We start from the raw sequence: 16,786 nt of genomic DNA, 5'->3' as shown, positions 1-16,786 counted from the left end.
GGATAAAGACTGATCACGAGAAAGAGAGTTGGTTTTTGCGCGTGCTAAAAGTCGAGTGCCAAAGTCGGGCGCTATAAGTCGTGTGTCAAAGTCGGACGCGAAAAGTCGAGCTGAGCCATCTCTATAAGGTAGTATTTTCATGTAAGCCCCCTACTCTATAATTAACTGTTAAATAAAACCTCACATTAATATTATCATAAGTAAGAAATTTATTGTTAAAGAAGTAAGCCCAGCTACAAAATGAAAGTTTTAGCCCTAGCAAATCAATATTATGTTGCTTTAACGACTGCAACTGACTTCCTATTCTTTTAATTCTGCCGAATGTTTTGCTATGTTTGCTTCTACTGGATTCCATACTACATACATGTATATTTGACTTTTATAGCGCCTAATACTTAACAATCTCAGTTTTGGGATATCTACCCACTCTGAATGTGCATTACTGTGTTGACTTCTAGCGTTTTCATATGGTGGCAAACTTGAAAACCATCTACTTCTACTTTTCGATTTGATCCAATGTGATCTTTGCAACACTATTGTTTAAGTAGTTATTCTTCTAAAATGTTGTTCCTTTATATTTTTTTTAAACATCTATATTAAATAATATAAAATGTATCGGAATCTATACTATACAAGTTGTAAATTAATCATTATCTAATTAAACCATTGCCATCTGAATATTCTCATTTTTCACAGTCTCAAGGATATCTACTTTCTCTTCTCAACCTTACCAGGTTTATTAAAGGTAGGATCAATTAGAAACTAGGATTGCCATTTTGTATTCATATGTGTCCATGCTTACCATTTTTAATTGAAAAGCTTTCATAAACTTTGGCCACACAATCGCCTCAACCTAAAGATGTATTTTACAGGGATTTCGCATATATAGATGCACTTTAACCTTTTACTTTAACTTTTTGTCTTTTATTAAGGATACACCACTTATTTCTTTGTGTTCTCTATGTAAGTATGGGTCTGCGAACCACTACCACAAGATTTTCTTCAAAATGGAGGTGAGTATGGTGTCCCTTACTGGACAACAAACAGACCATTTCATTAGTGCATCCTTTGTTGCTGGAATGCCTTAAGCATCTTGTGCAGAGCTGTACGATTTGGCCGCTTCATACACTTCCATCTTTGTCAAACCTTTACTCATATAGCACCTATGCACCAAGTATTCTTTGACATCGCATAGCATTTGAATTCCCTTTATATTTCTTTGACTCTCATATAATTTCAGAGCCTCTCTGGTTTTAATTAAGTGCAATTACTCTATACTTTTGACGGACTTATTGTTGATCATAGGTTAATCAACGATGCGATTTATTTGCTCGAGAACTACCCTCGGATCACATTGTGCAACACCAAAAATCCAATCGCACCTTACATTTTTTTTAAGTACGTCTATTGAATAGCACAACCCTATTTGGGTTTTCTTTTTTTTTTAATAAATATGATTTATATACCGTTTTTTTTTATATGCATACAACCTAAATCATTCTCATTTGTTGTAGACATATTGTTGATGATTTTTCAGCTACATAGGGTAAAATGGTATATTAAAGTATCCTATATAACAAAAATGTATGTATATATATTCTTGATCAGTATCAACAACCGAGTTCATCCATCAATACCTAGAACTCGAAGACCATAAAAAGTAGAGCAACCACATTTGGTATGTAGGCTCGTGTGCTATAAATTATGATTATTTAAAATTTTTAGGAATATTTCAGTATACTCAAACGGAAATAAATAATAATAAAATATTTATAAAATAATATATAAGTTATGATGTTGAATATATCCACTGGTTCCTGTTAGGGGTTGCCGTTGGTGGGATCCAGCTTATGGATTGATTTATGTTGATTAGGATGAGATACGATTAGGTATCTGAATCACCGTCCTTGTGGATCAGCAATATATTAGAGATTATAATTTGTGTTACGGCTAAGTGCCAGAGTTATGCTTCTTTATTGTTAAAGGGTTATACCATAACTGAAAATATTGAAGAAAATAAAAGAGAACTAAACATAAGTACATAAATTGGAATATGAATCTAAAGCTAAATACATAAGTGGGAATGTGAATCTAAAGCTAAATACATAAGAAGTAAATATGTAAGGCGTATGGTCATGCTGTGAGCTCTTGGTCAGACGTCACATCGACGTTGCAGCTGCACAGATTCTTTTAAGACTTAGTGCAGGGGCAGTTCGCTAGATTGTTTGTTAACTTCTCCCCTTCTAAGTTCATTGCCGTCCTCGGTGATGCATGACTCTTGGACGAATTTTTGCAGTTTAGCAGCTGACTTCCTCTGGTACCTGCAGTAACAAGCTACGACGAGGCTACAGAGCAAGAAGCTTAAAAGTACTCCGATCAAACCTTGGGCGATCCGTTGGATATCATATCATCATTCAACTCATGGATGGCGTTTAGGTTGAGTTCATTCATTCGCTGTAGCAGAGGTAGACTTAACACGTGATGGTGTCCCGTTATATGTAGCAAAGGGGAAGCTAGGATGCCAGGAACCTTGCTTACGACCTTGTTGTGGTTGAGGTACATGGTTCCGTTTATCGTAGCGCTTTTCTCAAACGTTATTAGATGGGTTCCATTGACGTGTGACGTAGGGCCATCATCTACGCTGATACTCGCCCGCGTGTTGATTAATTACATTTAATAATTTAATTATCCCCTCGTCAACCCTTGTAATGGTCTCCAGGTGACTGGGCTGCGTGCGACATATAGCAGATTGCCCTGAATGTAGTCCGCGAGCGCATGTGTCATGCTTAGCCAGTTTGCAAAATGTTGCGTGATTGTTGGTAACGCATTCTGTGACCGCCTTCACTCCGTCGTCGCATTCTGCCACTATCTTATCGTGTATCTGTAGTATGGTGTCCCCATGTATCACAGGGAAAATAATGACCTTACATAAAAGTTTAATTCTAGGGTAATCTATAATTATATGTATGGTACTATCGGACTGAAATATTTTAATGTTAGACACAGCCATTAAATTAACTATGGAGAATGTTGTGAACTGTTCGGTAAAAATAGATTTTAAATCTTCTTGATCAAAAATGGCTGTGTTTATTATATTAGATTTGGCAAGTGTGACAGTAAGCATAAGGTCTTGAATTTCTGTAATTAGCATTCTATTTCTTGCTAGTAGAGTTTCGTATAAGTGTGGGATATCGGTAATTGCACCACTTCTGGACTGTATTATTTTATTAACAGTATTTGTAAGTAAATTAATCTGCCTTTGAGTTTCTGTGTTAATTATTATTTGTCTATTGTTAGATTGAATTAACTGTGCTTCTGTTATTTTAATTCTTTCCAAATCTGCCGCATCAGGCGTTCCTGCCACAACCTTTAGCGCTGTGCCCAAAAAATCAAGACTTCTTGCTATCCTGTGGTGTATCATTAACGCGGACAAAAGATTTTTAACATGTTTTATGTCTACTATAAATTTTCGCATGTTCGTCAAGGGAAATAATTCAGACAGTTTTATCGTATCGTCTATGATTTTTGTGACTTCAGTCAGGTTCGTCGAATGTCTTAGGTAGCTGCGTTGCTCCCATATTAAAACATTGCCGTCTAGCACAGAAATGTAATTTGCATTGGAGTAGTCGGTAATGCGTGCCCCTGCTGCGCCTAGGACTGACAGTATGGTGGTGATTAACCTGTGGGGAATGTAAACAATGACTATAGTGACTTTGTGGTTTGATATAGCAAATAAAGAACTTGATCAAAATTACTTCAAATTGTCCTTATGGACCACCCTACTCTCTTTAATAAGTACAGAAGTTCCCAGGTCTGCTTGTACGCGTCCCTCAGAACACAACGTGGATAATTTGTTTCCCAACCTTTTATTGTTCTTAATAAATACTTTGTCGGCTACGTCAAATACCCTATTTTGCCTATCTGGGTTGCATCTGTTGAGTTGATCTTGTTGTGCTTTGTTTATTCTGTCTTTAATATTATCCCGCAAAACAGTGTGTTGTGCATGGATAACGTCTATTGGCTTTTCTTCCGTAATCGAATGAATTGTTTTATTATATTCTATTGCTGCTCTTACTATGATCTGTGTCGTATCATTAAGTTGTTTATCAATTTTCATGCATCTGGCTATCTCTAGCAATGTACTGTCCATTCGAGCAGCTATGCAATGGAGGTGCCTTTACTACGTCTATTTCAAATTGATTTTTTAACATCGAAGTAATCGTCTCTGAATTAAACGATGCTTCGTTGTCACAATAAATTGTCTTTGTTTTTGGAAAAATATTGAGTAATTACAATATGGGGATAGTAATATCCGTTATTTTTCGGGATAATAAGGGTTGTACAACAGCAAACTTGGAAAACTTGTCCACGCAGGTCAAGAATAGCTTGTGGTCAGTGGAGAATATATCGATATGCAGCATTTCGCCGGGATAAGACGGAATAGGTGTTTGCCCAAGTTCTTGTTTTTTTGGGTGAGGGTCATACTTAGGTGTGGTGCAGACTTTGCAATTTAAGACGATTTCATTGGTTAATTTGGCCATTTTCGGGAAGTAATACTCCCGGAGTATTTGTTTGATATTTTCTTGCGCTTCTCTATGCTATCTGAATCTGATCATCTTTGTTTGTTATATCAGTAACCATGTTCTTGCAATGCTAAAACTTTGTTATGGGGAAAAGTCGCACTAATTCATGTTGAAAGGCGGCTAGTGTAGGAAGATCGCAATGGAGTGCATTTACAACATCACGGTTCACTACAAGCTTTAAGGACTCGTTCTTGTCTGTGAATTGTAACACATGGCGAGTTTTGCTGCCGAATAGAATTAGTCTGCGATGCAAGTTGTAGCGCGCCTCTTCTAGGATTACTTGGTTTCTAAAGAGATTAACAGGCTTGTCTGTTGTCTCGATTGTGTAGGTCAAGGAAAGCTCACTGTGGACGGTGGCAGCACATGATTGAATTTCTTCTTGTAGGGCATTTACATTTTGCCTTGATAAGGCAGCTGCCACTAGGTTTTCTTTCCCTGGCTTGTAATGAATTTGAGCCTTACGTTTTTCAATAAAAGCCATCCACTTTTTTATTCTCGCATTTGTGTTTTTTTGTGACACGGAAAATGTGAGCGGTTGGTGATCTGTAAAAATGTGCAACTCTCTGGTTCCATACAGGTAGTTCTGTAGATTTCCCAGAGCCCACACGATTGCCAACAATTCCCTTTCATTAGTGGCGTAATGTGATTCACTTTGCTTTAATATTCGGGATATCATTGTTATTGGCCTCCCGCCCTGTGAGGTCGAACGGTTTTTGAAAGTTCGGGTACATGAGTATGACATCCTCGGATGCCAGAATGTTTCTTAAGCGGTCAAAGGTGTGACGTTGCGATTCATCAAAGTCGATTGGGACCTTTTTGGACATGTGCTTGCCTACTATTCCATTTTCGCCTTTCAGTATGTCGGTTAAAGGTCTTGCGATTGATGCAAAATTAATAAGCACCCTGTAATAACTAGCAAGGCCCAAAACGATCTTAGTGCATAGAGGCTCTTTGGCTCGGGGTACTCGTGAATTGCCTTGACCTTTTCGGGGTCAGTTTTTGTTCCGTCACTAGAGACGATGAAACCCAAATATTCGACGCTTTCTTTAAAAAATTTTATCTTTTCTTTCGACACTCTCATGTTAGCGTTGCAGAGCAGCTGGAGCGCAGTGTCAATGTGTTTGACATGCTCGGCTTCATTTTCAGAAAATATTAACACGTCATCTACGTAGACGTAGCATATTTTCCCGATTTGTTCCCTTAAAACATCATCGATTGCTCTCTGAAATATGCTTCCGGCATTTTTCAAACCAAAGGGTAAGCGACAGAATTCGTATTTTCCGTCGTTTTCGCGCGATCCTTTTCAGCTAGATAAATTTGATGGTATCCAGATTTTAAGTCCAGAGTCGTGAAAAATTTTGCCTTTCCAAGTTTCGCTAGAATCATTGGAATGCTTGGCATTGGGTACCGGTCGGCAATGGTTCGCTCGTTTAACTTTCGAAAGTCAATAACGAGTCGTTTGTTTTTGTTACCGTTTGAGTCCAAGCCTTTTTTGTCAACAACCCATGCAGGACTGTTGTACGCAGACCGAGATGGTCTTATAATGCCGTCTTTTAACAATGGAGCGATTTCGTTATTAACAAAATCGGCTACACCCATAGGATATGAATAAGACTGAAGTGTTATATGGCAATGCCTCGTTAGAGGTCGAAAATGCGCCCATCCTGTTCAGTATTACCTTTTTAAATTCCTCTCTTACGCTATCAGGAACTAATATGTCATCAATGCGTGTGAAATTAACGCTATCGCAAGTATGGTGTTGCAGTGTTTCCGCCGTACTGCCATATGTAATACTACCGCTGTGTAAGTTTAGGGTTACCCCTGCTTGCGTTAGCAAATCGAAGCCTATTATGGCATCAAAAGTATCAAGGGTATTTAAAATTAAAAACGGGGCATTCTTTCCGAAAATTCTCATGAAGCATTTTTCTTTAATTTTACTGGATGTATGGAGTGTATGGAGTTCACAGTAAATGGGGTGTCGACAAGTTTTATGTTTCTTAACTCCTTTACGGGTTTTACATTGTCGATTAGAATTTTAAGTGTTCTACGACGAACTGCAGTTGGGAGCGTTCTCTAAAAAATTTAGCAAATCATTGTCCGGTATGGAGTCGTTCTCATCGCTAGCCTCTGCGACGGCGGACTCTGCTATACGTGCGTATTGTTGGTCTTGCGCCGAGTCTTTTTGAGAAATGTGGTTAACATTCTGGCGACTCTGTCCAGTCATACGCTCTAATGCGTTCTGTCTCTTTTGAGATTCGGCGTGAGTGGCGCTACCGCGGGTTTTACCCCAAGCAGTCTGCTGTCTCAGTTTGGAAACTGATGGATCAACATCCATCGGTTGTGCTTGGTCTTGGGCTCAAATTTGTTTACTGTTCGATGTTGGTCCCTGCTCACCCTGTTGGGGTCTGTTTTGGACTTGTTTTCCTGTAAAATGGGGGTTTTTCTCAAAATGTTTTCCCTGTATGGGCATTGATTCCCTTGCTTGTTATTTTCCCCTGGGTGGCTCCTATCTTGAATTGCTTAAGCATACGTAGCAGCGAACATGCTCCTTTCAATGCTATTCTCAGCCTCGCGAGCCAGTGCTAAAGCCGAAGGCAAATCTTTGGGCTGTGCTGGTATAACTAGTGCCTTAATAGGCCTCCTCAGGCCTGCCATGAAGGCGTGCAGAGCATCGCTCCTAATTTCTGTATTAAGAATGACGGCTGCTTGCTCCTCATGCGTCATGGGAATTTTATTTGTAATAAGAGTGAGTTTTTTCTCAACCTCATCATGGTACTGCATTAATTCTAGGTCTCCTTGTCTGACCATTTCTAATTGATGTCTAAGAACGCGCAGAGACGTTTTATCGGCGTATGTGCAATCAAGTCTAGCAATGATTGCAACGAAATTTAGCACAGTGTTATGTGAGGTAAGCACTGCGCGTGCGGCACCACAAAATTTATTTTTTTAAAATGATCACTGCCTGGTAATGTGTTTCACTCCCATAGTATCCCTTGTAGGCTTCATATGCCTCTATGGCTGATTGTCTCCAAGACACATATTCTTCATGGTCACCATTAAAATTCGGCACCGATTTCGCAGCGTCGAGTCTAACCTCACATCTAATGCTGGGGTCAATTGTTACACTTCCGTACACCTGTACTTGGGGCGCTTCAATTCTAAATGAGTTCACTTGGTTTCTCAGATGTTCGAGGTCGGCGTGTATCTCGCCTCTTATGCGTTGTTCTTGTGCGTTAAGCGCGGTGCTGACTGCTCTCTCTATTTTAATTTTTAACGTTTGTGGTTCCATTTCTGTTTGATCGAGTGCCTGAGGTCTAGATTGTACTTTAATATCTTCGTCGCTATCAGATTCTTTTTTAATGTCCCTATAGGACCAACTCATTGGCAGTTGTTTAACACAGTGTCTTAGCGAATTCAATCTAACAGTATAACCGCACACATTCAAACTCACAATTAAATTCAATGCAAATAAATTCAATGCAAATTAGTTACAAATATAATGCAAATTATTCACAAGATCACTTTATACTGCCACTTTTATTATTATTTTTTGATGATTGTTTTTATATTTGTTTGGTTTCAAAATTTATATATTATAATTTGTCTTTATTTTTTCAGAACAGTCACTTACATGTTGGTAGGATGTGGATTCTTAGAGGGTAATCCAATTCCGGTTGGGCGCCAGTTATAATGTTGAATATGTCCACTGGTTCCTGTTAGGGGTTGCCGTTGGTGGGATCCAGCTTATGGATTGATTTATGTTTATTAGGATGAATCACCGTCCTTGTGGATCAGCAATATATTAGAGATTATAATTTGTGTTACGGCTAAGTGCCAGAGTTATGCTTCTTTATTGTTAAAGGGTTATACCAAAACTGAATATATTAAAGGAAATAAAAGAGAACTAAACCTAAGTACATAAATTGTAATATGAATCTAAAGCTAAATACATAAGAAGTAAATATGTAAGGCGTATGGTCATGCTATGAGCTCTTGGTCAGACGCTGTGTCACCGTATTATGTGGAATTCGTCACATCGACGTTGCAGCTGCACAGATTCTTCTAAGACTTAGTGCAGGGGCAATTCGCTAGATTTTTTGTTAACTTTTATCACTAATACATAAAAAATATTCAAATTGTTGTTTTTTATAAATAGTTCTTATACTTTCCTTTGTGATCACGTATACGCATTGTTGCCTTATTTGTGCTATTGGCTTAGGCGTGATCAAATGAACTTTAAATTTTGTTTCAATATTTAGAGTGCTAAACTTATCAAATATACCAAGTTTCAGTTTGATATCTGCGTTATTCGACTTTATGCTTATTTGGCAATTCCGCCCAGTGTGCACTGGTAGAGATGGCCAGGTATATAATGAAACCAGCGGGCGCTCCACCCTTCAGGGATAGGGACAGGGAAAGATATCCCACAAGATTACCTGGAGATTTGCCCTACACGTATTCCACTTCAAAAGTTCTACCTGTGACACACATGCGTACTTTTGGCACAAAAAAGAATGAACTAATAAAGGGCAAAAACAAGAGGAAGTTTGAGTATATAATGTTGTTTCGGCAGACGCACATATTAATCAACAGAAATAATTAGACACAATTGAGGACATATTCGAAGAGTTTAAAATGACATTTGCAGAAGCTACAGAGGATCGGCATATCGTCCAACCATCGTTTGCATTTGGTTGGATGACTGTTTATTTTTATGGAAGCAGTAGTGTCTTTTGATTCAGTATAAAACACAAAAATTTGCTAGATTTTGTAGCTGTTTCTCTTTCTTCTTCTAATCGTTGTTGTTGTTGTTGTCCTTCCCTTCGTATTTATCAAAATGAATTTAAATGTGGGGAAAAAGGCGGCTTATGTTAATGAGCACTTACAAGCTGTAATGGGACTAAAAAATAAAGCAAAAACTGTAAGAAAAATTTCCTGGAATTATACAACAGACCAAAAACAATACCTGAAGGCAGACAGAACAGAAACATTTGTGTTTAATTAACACTTTTTTTTAAATTATTTATTCTAGTTTACAAATAATGTTATTTTGAAAAGCTAAACTTTCTAATTAGCATTTTTAATTTACAATTTTAACTTAAGTGTATAAATTTCTGATGCACTTTAAGGCTGTTAAGGAAGTCTTAGGCATTGGCGATGCTGAAAACTGGACTAGAGCCATGGAAGATGACTTTTGTGGCTCAAATTCTAAACAAGACCTGGAAAATTGTAATCAAATGGATATGGTCACAGCGTACCTCAACGGTGAACTGGAAGAAAGGGTTTATATACATGAATATGGATATTCCAGAAAAGTTTAACGAGTTTACAAAAGGGCGTAGAATCAATGGCGCAAAGCTGTAATTGAGACGAGAGACTTCTGTCTGGTAACAAGAACTCTATATAGACTACGCCAGTCGGGATAACAATGGTATTGTAGAGAACAGGAACCTTGCCTGCTTGATCGTCACGTTTGTTGTTGATGATTTGAATAGCATTAAATCATCCGAAAAGGTTTCAGGAAAAGAAGGCGGATCTTAACAAGAGTTTTAATATGAAGCCATTTGGCGCAATCAAGACTTGCGTGGGCATAGAATTTAACCAGAACAAAGAGCAGCAGAGCGTTTATCTATTCCAGAAGAAGCAAGCCGGCGGTGACACCTATAGAGGCATAATTAGCACTGCGCGACCCAGCTGAATCAAATGAGGACGAGATGGGAAAGAGTCTATATCAAAAATTAATAGGTTATTTAATTATTAATTTAGTAACCAATCGTCCTGACATAGCGTATGCAGTGAGTTAATGGAGTCAATTGAATTCAAATTACACAGCTGATCATCGGAAGGCATCGAAACGCATTGTACGTTATCTTTAAGGCACAAAGATGACCGGACTCCTATTCAGGAACACAGGAGATGATCGTTTTGGCGTGGTCGATGCAGATTGGGGTGGCAATTTAACGGACCAAGCTGGCCAAGCTGTTGCATTGTCCAGTAGAGAATCGGAGTACTTGGCTATCTCTATAATCCGAGTACTTGGCTCTATACCTGAAGGCTCTACTAAACGGAACTAATATATAATGTGGATATGCACGTATTTTGAACTATAATCAAAGCACACAACATCTGGTCAAAGGTTTCGGTTTCCAACCTAGTACAAAACACTTTGACGTGCACTTTATTCAACCGATGTATACGAGTGGTGATATTTCAGTGGAGTATTTGTATGCCAACAGAGCTAATAGCTGCGGATGTCCTAACGAATGCACAGTGGCAGATTTGAAGAAAATAGCGGCATAAATTAAAATACTGTCCGTAAGGACTTGAAATTTGGTACACGTGATTGTATTTGTATATAGAAAAATTGGAAAAAGTTTCAAACGTACCAGGCCACGCCCACTCATACCGCCCATATAACTCATATAAAAAAAATTTAATTTTTTACTTAAAATATCGCTTTTATTTAATATTCTTCTGCTCCTAACTCATATGAATATGCAACTAAGGGTTTATAATCCGAATCTGAATCTGATTCATATTCGATATCTACTAAGGCGAGATTTTCGTCGTCAGTTTCTACATTGGGTTTAGCGAGAAGTTCGAGTACTTTTGACGGCAATTTTTTATTATTGTGGTATTATTTACTTGAAAGTAGGGGATGTGATGAATCAATTGCTCGGTGAAACACATCTACTAAATTATTAATGCGACTGTTTTTTCGAGAATGCGACAGTCTTTCCCGTTTGTAAAACCTGTTTCGGCTCTCCGAAGCATTTTCTCCTAAGCATCCAACTGGAACTGAAGAAGCAGCAATAATTTGGGATCCATGAACCAATATTTTGTGAACCGTCGGCGACATTGGATACCAAGGATATTTTGCCATGTATAAGTCTGAAGCTTTCGTACAGAAATTCTGGAACTTTTGTGGACATAATTCATATTCACAGGAGATTGCAATCAAAAGTGTCCCAAAGCATTTAAGAATATCCTCATAAAAGTTCAAAATAGATGAGAATAAGTAAACATTTGAAAAAGCCCTTCTGTTAAAAAAGAACTGTTGGTGTTTCTCTTTGAATTTATCTATTTTTCTTTGGCATTTTGGCATGTACTTGCATATATAAACGACAAAGTTCGAAATTTTTTTGTTTACTTCAAGTTTATTAGCTGCCTTAAGATTTTCATTAATCTTTTCAAACACCCAATCAGAAAGCGCTTTAGTTGTGCGCCCATTATCAATCCAAATTTGAAGCAACTCCGTGCGACTGAAGTCTACCTTGTCTGCAATATCAGCAAATATTTTAAAAAAGTGCAAGCAAAATTATTGGCGTCATCTTAAGAACATTTAACGGAAAATAATTGTATTCTTACTTGCAAGTAGCAACGAGAAGCAGGTAACATTTAGTCCACAAATCACAGAACGTTGAGGTTAGGTTTCTTCTACAAACAATACCAACAATAACAAACGAAACGAAAGACAAAACACACAAGTACAAATTCTTTGACATTAACATAATGATCAACATACCTTGAACTATGTTTTCCATATTTAGCAATACCTCTAGCTATTTTATTAAGCGAATTATGGAGCACTAAAAGTTAAACAAGCTTTTGAAATCAACACAAAAGCCACGTGCCACAAACAGCTGCTTTTGCAGGGCTGGCAGAAGGCCGGGGCTGCATGAATAATTACAATTTTTTTATTTTCAAATAGATAAAACACTTATTTAGTGGAAATAATATTAATTTAATAGAAATGCTAAACATTTGTTTTTGAGTTTATGCCGCTAATTTCTTCAAATCTGCCCATGTGAAATGGTTAAAGTGGCAAGAAACATAACATAACGTTAATATATACATTACATACAGGGGTGGTCAAAAGTATTTACACAATTAACTTTTTTTGCAACTTTTATTTTCTAAGTTATTTTGTTGTTGTTGTGAGTAAATTACAACAAGAAAACATTCTAAGCTCTGGTTTATTTAAGATTGCAACTTTGTGGTGGTGTGTCCTATATTAGCGCCATCTGTTTGCATCAAAGTAGCTGTCTGGCATCCATTGTATTATTAAGGAGATCTGGTAGCACTTGACAGAGGAATTGGCTTGGAAACTTTATGGATGGCGAAAATTGGAAGATTGAATGAAGCAAGTAAGTCGACTCGTCGACTTGGGTATACCATACACCAGGTGAAACAAATTTCGAAAACCAAATGTACATTTGTCTATTGTTTTTACATGCTTCATACTATGTGCTATCTCGCTCACTTTACAAACAAACGAGCACTCTAGCGCCGCCACTAGCCAACGGCCAATTCTGGCCTTGTGGACCGTTTTTGTAAAATACGTTCATACGCATATTTTGCATGTTTCTAGTCCGATTTCAATAAAATTTGGTAGTTTGGTAGAAATAGATAAGATTAATTAGACTGCGATAGTCAAAAAACTACAGGAGGAAATCGGTTTTTTGTAAATTATGGAGGCGGAAGTGGGCGTGGCAAAATATGAAAATATATATACTCTGCGCGCATACTAGTAGCCAGTATACATACTAAATTTGGTGGCTAGCTTTGTTAGTTTTTGATAAAATCAGTTTTGTTTAATTTGCGGTGGCGGAAGTGGGCGTGCCAAAATTTTTAAATATCCAATATCTGCGCGTCTATTAAGCTAGTCTGCATACCAAATTTAATGTCTCTAGCTGATTTTAAGAAAAATAGTTTTATGTGATTCCTGGGGGCGTAAGGAGGCGCGGCCGAAATTCCAATTAACTCTATACATTTACATACTACTCGAGTATACATACCAAATTTGGTGGCTCAAGCTCTTAAGTCTCAGAGATCTGCGTGTTCCTACAGACGGACGGTCACACGGACATGGCTAGATCGACTCGGCTGTTGATCCTGATCAAGGATCAAGCATATGTATATGCTTTATAGGGTCGGAGAAGCTTCCTTCCGCCTGTTACATACATTTTGGCGACTTTAATATACCATTTCACCCTATGGGTGTACATATGGTATAACAAATTATGGTTAATTACATTGACAGAAGATCTTTATCTATTAGACACTTGTAATAATTGTCATTGAACTTAATTGTTAGGTATTGTTTTCTAGAAAGGCACTCAATTGAAAATATTCGCTTGTATACATTCGGTGGTTTCCACTACATCCTCCTCTATTTCTTTTATTTGGCCTATTGGTTTGCTCCTCAGCCAGTCTTACGAGATGAATGATTTAAAAGGACATACTTAAGGACGCAAATTTAAAATTTACTTATCAAAAAAAAAAAAAAAAAAAAAAACAAACTGAATATTCTGTTTTTAATTTTATATACATATCTATATACAATACAATATTTTTTATGTATTATTATTTATTCTATGTGTTCTGGCTTTATTGATGTTGAGATTTGCTGCCACTTTCAAATTTTTAAATCAATTATATGTTTTATCCAAAAACTTTACACAAATTTAAACTTGAAAAATATTATTTATAATTTAGAAAAAAGTTATGCCGGCTCGAGGTCACTCATTGGTGGTCATCTTCTGGGCAACTACAAGTAAATAATTATTAAATTATGATTAGAATTAGAAAATTAGAAAACAAGAAACACCTACTTAATTTTACACGTCCGCACTCTGTGACGTAGAGCGTTACACTGGTTAGTCCCTAATAAATGCCCATACATATATGAGTTGACAGTATCTGTCTTATAAGTAAGTCTTATATTTGTCGGGGTATTTATTAGTTGCAGCGGGCCATTTTTTGTACTTTGGAGTGTTGTGATGTTTTTAGTCAGATCTATGTTGTGACACTCTAGTTTTCAGCCTCGATTTATTTGTCATTACATACATTTTATCACAGTTTGCTTCATTAGTCCCGTCACATGTTGTTTTATAATTTACTTTGCTCTTGTCCACTGTATTAATTTTCCTTTTGGTCTTGTTGAATATATTCCGTAACGTGCTGTTGGGTTGTTCTGCTATTTGTCTTTGTTCGATGTCATAGCAATCAGAGTTTGCGAGTCTTGTGGAGCGTTTTGTTGTACGTTCTTTTTTTGTTTTCTTGGCGTAAGTTATTAGTAATGTCTTTTTGGTGTGGTTTGGAAAGTCACAATTCTTTAAAATTCGTATTATTTCCTTCTTGGGTACTCTTGGGTTAAGTATACGTTGTATACAACCTCTTGCTCTATTCACTATCATCGTTAGGATGTTTGGATGTTCTTATGTGTGCCACTTTTTTGAGATAAGCCAAGGAAAGGAAAATTCTCTTAGCTACCCCCAATTAAGAAGGAAGTTCAGCCCCCTACAACATTTGGTCCTTCGAGCCGGATCGGAATTCCTCTCGAACTTCAGCATCGGTGGAGTTTGGAAACTTTGAAGCTAAGTAATTTTTTCTAGATTATATGTATATATATGTAGGATAAAAATATTCCTGGTTATTTAGTTCAATATTATTTAAGGATGTGATTTCCTTATTTAAACTTTATTATTTATTAACAATGTTTCTTTGTGTTAAGAATATATATATTTATTAATTATTATAATGGCCTTAGCGAGAAATTTGGGTGTGCGATGTGATCGAGGCGAGAGTACGATTGCGAGTGCTTTCCGATCGACGCTTCTGTTTATTTTTCCATGAGTGAGTCGACCAGATAGATACGGCCGCTGCGTGTCGTTCTGTCTCGCTCACTCGGTATTAAACGATTGCAATGATTATGCCTGCCTGACACTTCATTTCCTACAATCGGCTGTCCTGACAAGTCATTCGACCCGAGGTCGAACTGCCACTGTTGAGGTCTTACAAGGTCCTTCACCGTCGCCTACCTTCTCAACGTCGTATCTACCATGCCTATTCACCTTCGTGGCTTTATATGGTCCTAAGTATTTAACTCTCAACTTTAGCCCTGTCCCATACTGCGTACGTTTCATCGCCACTAACTCGTTTAAATTGTATTTTCTTTCACATTTCCTGTTTTTGTCGAAAGTTATTTTCATTTCCTGCTGAATTTCATCGATATTTTTTCGAGCCTCCGCTCTAATCTCATCACGACCACAGTCTAATTCTTCTATTAACGAATCGGTTATCAGCTTTCTCATTTTGGGATCATCAGGACTACGCATCTCTATTCCTGTCAAAATCTTAAAAGGTGTAACTCTTGTACTTCTTGAAGCAGTATTATTAAAAAAATTGTTGCACACGACCTACATACTTGTACCAGTTTCCCTCATTCTCTTGACTTAACTTTGAAATCATTGGAACTATTATCTTATGCATCCTTTCTACTTGGCCGTTGCCACGGGGTACACCTGTTGCTATCAGTAAATGCTGTATATCCTGTCTGTTACAATATTCCTTAAACGCATTGGACGTGAATGCTGCTCCCCTGTCAGAAATTATTCTCATCGGGTTACCAAAAATTATGGCCTGCCTTTCAAGAGAACTAAGTACTTCCTCGACTCCTGTTCCACGAGTCGGATAAAACCATACAAACTTAATGTGATTTTTTACCGGTCTTGGCATTAACAATAAGACATTCCACGCAACACTCAACAACACGGACTACCTTCTCTTTTAATTTTGGAATATAATACGATATTTCTACGATATCCTGAGTCCTTCTAGCTCCAAAATGTCCTTGTTTGTGTGCAATCTGTATTATTTCCTTTTCCATCTGCGAGGGAACGACAATAAGTTCTCGATTGGGGTCCTTTAACAATATTTCGTTTTCAATGTAGAAATCTTCATATCCTTTTCATTGAACTAAGCTCCTAATCAATTTAGTCCAATCATCTGACAACTGTGCTTCCCTTAATTTATGGGTTATAGTGTCAGTTAGCAGAAAACAAGATAAACGGCTCAAGGCATCCATATGCCGCATCTTTGAACCTGAACGATGTTCGATCTGATAATCGAAATCTTGTAGGTACATTGCCCAACGTGCTACACGCAACGGAACCTCATTCTTTTTCATTGTCATCGTGAACGCATTACAATCTGTGACAATCTTAAATCTCAATCCTAACACATATATACGCCACTTTATTAATGCTCCAATAACTGCTAAAACCTCAAGTTCATATGAATCATACTTCTCTTCGCAAGGTTTAGTTTTCCGACTCATATATTGTACCGGATGGAATAGACCGTCTTCTGAATCTTTCTGTAAAAGCGCAGCTCCGAAACCGTGTTTCGAGGCATCAGTG

Source organism: Drosophila tropicalis, unplaced genomic scaffold (assembly GCF_018151085.1).
Source record: "Drosophila tropicalis isolate 14030-0801.00 unplaced genomic scaffold, ASM1815108v1 contig_573, whole genome shotgun sequence".
Taxonomy (NCBI): Eukaryota; Metazoa; Arthropoda; class Insecta; order Diptera; family Drosophilidae; genus Drosophila; species Drosophila tropicalis.
This window is presented reverse-complemented; position numbering follows the sequence as displayed.